Genomic DNA, 7,486 nt, shown 5'->3' with positions numbered 1-7,486 from the left:
TAGTGTTCTCCTCATTGAGGACAACTACTTATCCAGTCCTCCCGGATTTATTCAAAGGGCCCAATGATTTCAATATGAATGTCATATATGTAAGATTGGAAAAATAATGCATCAAATCTACGTAAATGCCACAAGGGAGAAATAAAATCTTTGGGGGTGGCACCAGTGTCTACAGGCAGTGGGAGAGTTAGAAGGGCACAGGGTTGAGAATCAGAAGACCAGCACACTGACCTTTGCTCCACCCTCCTCTCATTACCTGGGGCCTTGACCATCACATGACTGTTCAGAGGCTTGATGTCCTCTCTCATCAGTAACATGAATATGTATTTCCTAACTTCTTCACGAGGTCACTACCAGTGTCTAATGACAGACAAATGGACAAGCGTATGTATCTACATCATGTCAACTTAGCTAGACCGGAACTACATTTTCCAGAATTCCCTTCCGGGCGTAGTTCTGGGTTAGTCTGGGCCGAAAGAGGCATTAGGCAAGATTTGAAATGTGGAGACGAAACAGCAGCTATCTTCACTTTTTACACCTGGAAGCTCAGTGTAGGAATGAGACCCGGCTGCATCTCACACTCAGTGCTGCTTACCTGTAGGCTTCTCTGGGTGGTGCCGGCAGCAGTGAAGCCCCCAGCTGCTACACCACCTGCTGGCTCCTTCTTCGGCTTCTCTGACTCCTGGGCCGGGAGCTTGTTAAGTCCCGTGGCAGAGCCCCAACTTCACCTGCAAGACACCCTGCCATCTAGGCATAAAGACGGAGAGACACTGACGAGTTCCAGTTCCTCTTTGTGAGTTTTAGTTCATCGGTTCCTTGCTTCCCCTGCTTCATATCCATCCGCCCTTCCCAAGTGCTTGTTTGCCGCTGCCTCCAGGATATAGCTTTAGATATAGAAGAGATAGCCTCCAAGGACTACTTAGCGCCTGTAATTGCATAAGGCCTAAAATCTATTATATATCCTTTACTATATAAACAGAAGTAGATATAGATAGATGTGTGTGTGTCCTATTGATGCTTCTCTAATGGAACCCTGACTGGTACAGACTACTATTCTTAAAAACATGGGCTGTTTATCTCGATATTCCCAACATAGCAAGTGTTCGACAAACTATTAAAAGTATTTATTTGGCAAGCTTTCAAGATTAAACAAAAATAAGGTATTTTTTTTAATGCAACGATCACCAAAACAAAATATCAAGGAGCTAACAAATGCTGTTTCTTGATTACATATTAGTAAGATGAATTGCAGCCTAGAAATATTTTCTGACATAATCAGACCAATTTATATATAAGAATTCACTATGTCTGGTCCCTTGACATAAACCTACAACTAAATCTTATAATATTTAAATTTGAAACATTCTCATGCACCATTATTTTTAATGGCATGAACAGGAAGCTGTTTGCACTCAGCTAGTGGTGACTATTTCAGACTATAAATAGAGAAATATTTGGGATGGAGCAAAAAACTAGTGAACACACTTGAAATCGGTAATATTCTTATGTATAAGTGGGATGTTTTCACCATTTAATTCTCAAAGATAATAAAATATACACATTTACAGTTTTAATGATTGCAAGATTAAAATTATCTAAATAAGGTTTTCATTAACCAAATTTTTACCAAAAAGAAGATATACGCATATTTGTAAAAAAAAATTGTAGAGCTTTAAAAGCATCCAAAATCTTTCTCTCTCTTATAACCATCATGTTATATATTATGAGTCAACAACAACAGAATAATTGCAGCTAAACACCAAAGACAGAAAGCCAGGGAATTGGAATTAGACACAATCATGGTAGTAAGACAACCACTGGGACTCTGAGGTATAGAAAGTCAAAGGACTCACAGTCAGGCAGTAGGAAGCTGCATCTAGAATGTCCCTTAGTAGGAACTGGAGTCCTAGCCCTTAGAGGGAGGGGAGTAGAGGAAGAAGTATGAACAATGCAATTCCTGGACCAAGATTATGGGCCATTAACTGAGGGGCTGGATTATTCCCTCATCCATTCCTCTAGATTGTCTCTTTCTCTTGTTTCTCAAACTCTGTAGTCCCCCGGAGCTAAGTTTAGATGTATACCCGTGGCTCAAACCACCAGCCATTTTGCCATGTTTCCTAAGTTTACATTTCAACCCTAAGTTTTTTCTGGAGTTAGAGCCAAAAGCCCTTATAGATCCACCTCGTGTCACCTCATGGATGTATCACAGCATCTCAAATTCAAAATGTCCAGAACCTATTCTGCCCAGAACTTGTTCCTCTTTCCTATATTCCTTCATTTATCTATTAATTCTGTTAAACATATCCTAAATATCAAACCTTTGCCAGGTTCTTAGGACTCAATAACAAATTAGATGTTCCCAGTCCATGAGAGATTTAAAGTCCAGTGCAAAATTGCTCAGCCAAGCCACAGAATGAGATTGCCTGGAATCTTGAAAAAGTACCAAAGCATGGGCCCTACTCACAGATATTCTAATTTAATTGGTTTTTATTGAAGGGGAAAGCACATTCTTATTATTTTTAAAAAGCCCTCTAAGTGATTCTAATGTGTAGCTAGGGTTGGAATACCTATCATTCATGTAAAAAGCACGGAAATTACCTTAGAGCTTTTACTTTCTATGACCTCCAACACCCAATTAGTTTACTGGCTCTTATGGGAACGCTTCAAGAACATTTCTTAAACTTCAGGCCCATTGTCATCGTTCTTTCCACTGTCTTTGGTCAGGTGACCCTAATTTCTCCAAAATTTTGGCAGTCATTTTCTAACTTGTTTCCTTGTCGCTAGTTTTTCCCTCTCAGATCTGCTCCCCAAATAACAGCAAGAGTGATTTTCCTCAAGCATAATAATGACCATGCAGAGATCTAATGATCTAACTCTAGTTGCACATATAAACATATAAAATAAATATGTAAATAATGTATAATTCCAGAATAAAAACGTTAAATGAAAAAAGCAAATCATTTAAGAATATGTGTAGTTTGATTCCATTTTAAGATCAAAAAAGGCAAAAACAAATATATACATATATATGTATTTTTTAAATAAACCTTTTTTTTAAAGATTTATTTATTTATTTGACAGAGAGAGAGAGGGAACACAGCAGTGGGAGTGGGAGAGGGAGAAGCAGGCTTCCGGTGGAGCAGGGAGCCCGATGTGGGACTCAATTCCGGAACCTTGGGATCATGACCTGAGCCAGAGGCAGATGCTTAATGACTGAGCCACCCAGGCACCCCAAATAAACTTCTTATTAAAGAAAGATTTACATAAAGAAAAGTACTCAAAACCACACAACCTGAAGAATTTTCACAAAGTTAACACAGCCACCAGGTTAAGAAATGAAATATTACTAACACCTCAGAATCTTTCCTTGTACCCATGCCAATCATTTTTCTCTCCTCCTAGATGTAACCACCTATATGACTTCAAATATAATAGATTTCCCTGTTTTGAACATTATGTAAATAGATCATATGGTATATATTCTTTTACATCTGATTTCTTTTCAACAATGTTACATTTGTAGCTTTGCACAATGCCAGTATCACAGCGAATAAGATTTATCTGAGGCGTGATTATTGCTAATTGAAAACTTTTCCCAGCATGTCTGTCTGGCTCATTTGGGGGAACATGTGACTCTTGATCTCCCAGTCATGTGTTTGAGCCCCATATTGGGTGTAGAGATAAGTAAATAAATGAACTTTAAAATAACAACATTACATTTGTGAAATTCATTCATGACATCGTATGTAGCAGTGATTTGTTCTTTTTCATTACTACATAGTATTCTGTGTAATAATATTCTAATTTATTTATCCATTCTACTAATGGCCATTTGGAGCACTTCCTGCTTTGGGCTATAACTAATAATACTGTTATGAATATTCTTAAACATGTATTTCAGGGCACTGAAGCATGCATTACTTTTTTTCCCTACAAGTTTTTACTTTAATTCCAGTTAGTTAACATTACAGTGTAATATTAGTTTCAGATTTAATATTGTTGATAATGGTGCTATAAAAATCAGGGTGCATGTATCTCTTTGAATGAGTATTTTTGTATTCTTTGGGTAAATACCTAATAGTGCCATTACTGGATCATAAGGTAGATTTTTAACTTTTTGAGGAACCTCCATACTGTTTTCCGGAGTGGTAGCCATGGTGCATGCAGAGGTTTGTGCTAGTCTTCTGGGGAAGGGGCCTGTTGGGCTGGTCCTCAGGCACACTTACCCAAGAAAAGCAGCACCAGCAGAGCACAGAGGGGCAGGACTTGGCGTAAGCAAGTTAGGCAGCCAGGGTTGGTTCTGTGTTGTTTACTGAAGTTGGATTATGCTGAGGGGCAGGGGAGGGAAATGGTGCTAGCTTGCTCCTTTGTCCCCCTGAGAGGGTTCTCCTTGCTTGCTGCTCTCTAGGAAGTGAAGCCCCAGAAGAGCGAGTAATTTCCTCTTGCACATCCCAGGCATTTCTCAGATTGCTGTTTTCACGTTGTCTGTCTCCAGGTTGCTTGCCTGCCTGGAGCAACAGAGTGCACTTTGGGCTCTGTCCCAGCTAAGTCTTCTGACTTTTAAAACCCCAAACTTTAGGGACGTGCTGTGGCAGGGGCCTGGTCTTCAGTGTGTGTGGGGGGGTCTTGCTGTACTGGGACAGATGCAGGTTTGACCAGGAAGGGCAGTCCTGCCAGAGCGCAGGTGTGGAATTTGGAGCAAAGCAGGCTGAACAGCCAGTGTCCAGATTAGCTGTCCCCAGCAGGTGTCTCTGCACCTATGCTGAGGGGAGAGAAATGGAACACACTGACTCTTTTGTCCCCAGAGAGGTGACTCTGTGAATGCCACCTCTCACAGATGTGCTCCAAGAAGAGTGAACAGTCTCTCCCGGTGCATCTCAGCTGATCCTCAAATCACCTAGTCTGCCCCAGGGTTGTTTGCCTGTCTTCTCTCCAGGAACAGGGAAGCACCCTCAGATCTCTATCTTAGTCAAGCCTACCAACCTCTAAAACTCCAGTCTTTGAGTCCCATTGGTTGAAAAAACACAAAAATCAGCCCCTCCCATTTTCCCAGCCAATGGCTTTGGGGAAGTGTTCTCCTTGTGTGTATCCCTGTATGCTCCACTCTCTCTCACCTTTCCCCATGACCATGTCTCTCTCCCCTCTGCCGCACCTGTGATCTGTTTCTCCCCCAAACCACGTCTCTGCACTTCCTACCTTCCTCAATGTGAGCTTTTCTCTCCCTCTAGTTGTACAGCTTGTTCTCAGTCCTCAGGTCGATTTCGTGGGTCTTCAGAATGATTTGATCGTTATCTAGCTGTGTTTGAGGGATGAGGCAGGCCTAGAGTCCTCTCACTGTGCTACCATCTTAGCTCCTCCAACTGAGACATGCATTTCTTTTGGGATATTTCTAGAAGTAGAATGGCTGTGTCATGGGGTATGCAAATGTTTAGTTTTAGTAGAAACAAACAGCTCTCCAAAATGGTTGTATGCTCTCAGCAAGAGTATTTAAGAGTTTATGCTCTCAGCAAGAGTATATAAGAGTTCCAGTTGCTTGATATCCTCATTGACAATTGTAATTTTTAGTCTTTAATTTTAGCCTTTTGGAAGGTAGAACAATGGTATCCCATTTCCTCGATGACTAATGAAAATGAATACATTTCCATATGTTTGCTAACTGTTTGGATATATTCTTCGTGGAGTGTCAGATAACCATCTCCTTCAAATTGCCTTTGTTTAAAATCAGTTGACCATCTACAGGTCATATTCTGGACTCTATTATGTACATACATTTTTTAGTAATCCCACACTATTTTGATTACTGTACTTTTTAGTAAGTCTTGAAATATGATAATGGGAGTCTTCTGTTTCTATGTCTTTTACTCGAAATCATTTTGAACATTCTACTTTCTTTGCCTTTCTATACAAATTTTAGAATCAATTTGTTGATTTCTACAAAAAAAGAAAATCCCACTGGCATTGCAGCATTATTCACATTAGCCAAGATAATGGAAACAACCTAAATGTCTGACAACATATGAATGGATAAAGAAGATGTAATACACACACACACATGTATGCACACATACACATGCATACACACACAATGGAATATTATTCATCCATGAGGAAGAAGGAAACCCTGCCATTTGCTACAACATGGATGGCTCTTGAGGGCAATATGCTAAGTGAGGTAAGTCAGACAAAGACAAATACTGTATATCACTTATATGAAAATCTAAAAAGGCCTAAGTTGTAAAAACAGAAAGTAGAATGGTGGTTACCAAGGCCTGGGGGTGGTGGGGGGGATTGGAGAGATGTTTAAGGTTACAAACTTGCAACTAATAAGTAAATAAGTTCTGGATATCCAATGCACAGCATAGTGATTATAAGTAACAATTCTGTATTATAAACTTCAAAGTTGCTAAAAAAATTCGATCTTAATTGTTTTTATCACAAAAAAGAAATTATAATTATGTGACACGATAGAGGTGCTAGCTAAAGCCACAGTAGGCATTACAGAGGGAACGTAATGTGATGAGCACTGGGTGTTATACGCAACTGATAAATTATTGAACACTACATCTGAAACTAAGTATGTAGTCTACGTTGGCTAACTGAATTTAAATTTAAAAGTATTTCAATATATAAATGTACCAAACCTTAAATTATACACCCTAAATTTACACATCATATGTCAGTTATATCTCAATAATAAAAACAACCAATAAAAAAAAAGTATGAACTGAGAGGGGGAAGTTTCTTCTCATAGCCTCCAGAAAGAAACCAAAAGTGAATTAGAAAAAAGCACCACTGGTCTGTTAAAACTGGTAGTTTGAGCAGCACTACTTCAGCTTATTTGAGAAGGCATCCTGTTTTCTTCCAGACAAGGAGATAGGACAGGTCTATACAGAAAAGACACAGGAAAGTGGTTCTGTGAGAAGGGATCTGTTCCAACCCATGTAGGACCAGAGGAAAGAGCTATTCTCAAGCCTTCAGTTGGACTTTCCAAACAGTTATAATTCAGGCTGACATGAAGAGCTCTGCCTCTGCACAGGAGAGTAGTGTGTGTGTGTGTCTTTCTCTATGTGTCTGTGTGTATCTGCAGGGAGCTAAAACAGTGTGCCTCACCTCAGTGATGGCTGTAGCCACTGTCCAAAGTCTGGAGGCTAAGGGCTGCCTGCTGACCCAGCTCTTCCTAAAGTGTGCTAGGATGTCCCTGCATGCCCACTCTCCCCCAATTCCCACACATTCTCAAGGCCGATGGTCCACATTCCTGTGAATTCTATGAGGTACAAGATTATCTCATTGAATTATTCCTGCTTAAATTAGCTAGAGTCTGGGGGGGGCGGAGCAAGATGGCGGAGGAGTAGGAGACGTGGATTTCGTCTGGTCTGAGGAATTCAGCTGGACAGGGATCAAACCATTCTGAACACCTACGAACTCAAGAGGAGATCGAAGAGGAGAGTAGCAACAACTCTCTGAACAGAGAAGCGACCACTTACTG

The 7,486-nt window shown here is 40.2% G+C and overlaps 1 non-coding gene across 1 annotated transcript; it reads left to right on the top strand.

The window, feature by feature from the left end:
• The first annotated feature begins 3,521 nt into the window (after positions 1-3,521).
• LOC112819497 (U4 spliceosomal RNA) lies at positions 3,522-3,655 on the top strand. Its single transcript, XR_012378663.1, has one exon. It is a non-coding gene; the product is annotated as a U4 spliceosomal RNA (small nuclear RNA).
• The last annotated feature ends 3,831 nt before the right edge of the window (positions 3,656-7,486 follow it).

This window comes from Callorhinus ursinus, unplaced genomic scaffold (assembly GCF_003265705.2).
Source record: "Callorhinus ursinus isolate GAN/ISIS: 27379988/994484 unplaced genomic scaffold, GSC_fseal_2.0 scaffold6, whole genome shotgun sequence".
In the NCBI taxonomy this organism is placed as follows: Eukaryota; Metazoa; Chordata; class Mammalia; order Carnivora; family Otariidae; genus Callorhinus; species Callorhinus ursinus.
The sequence above is the reverse complement of the archived record's forward strand: the minus strand, read 5'-3'. Positions and strand labels throughout refer to the sequence as shown.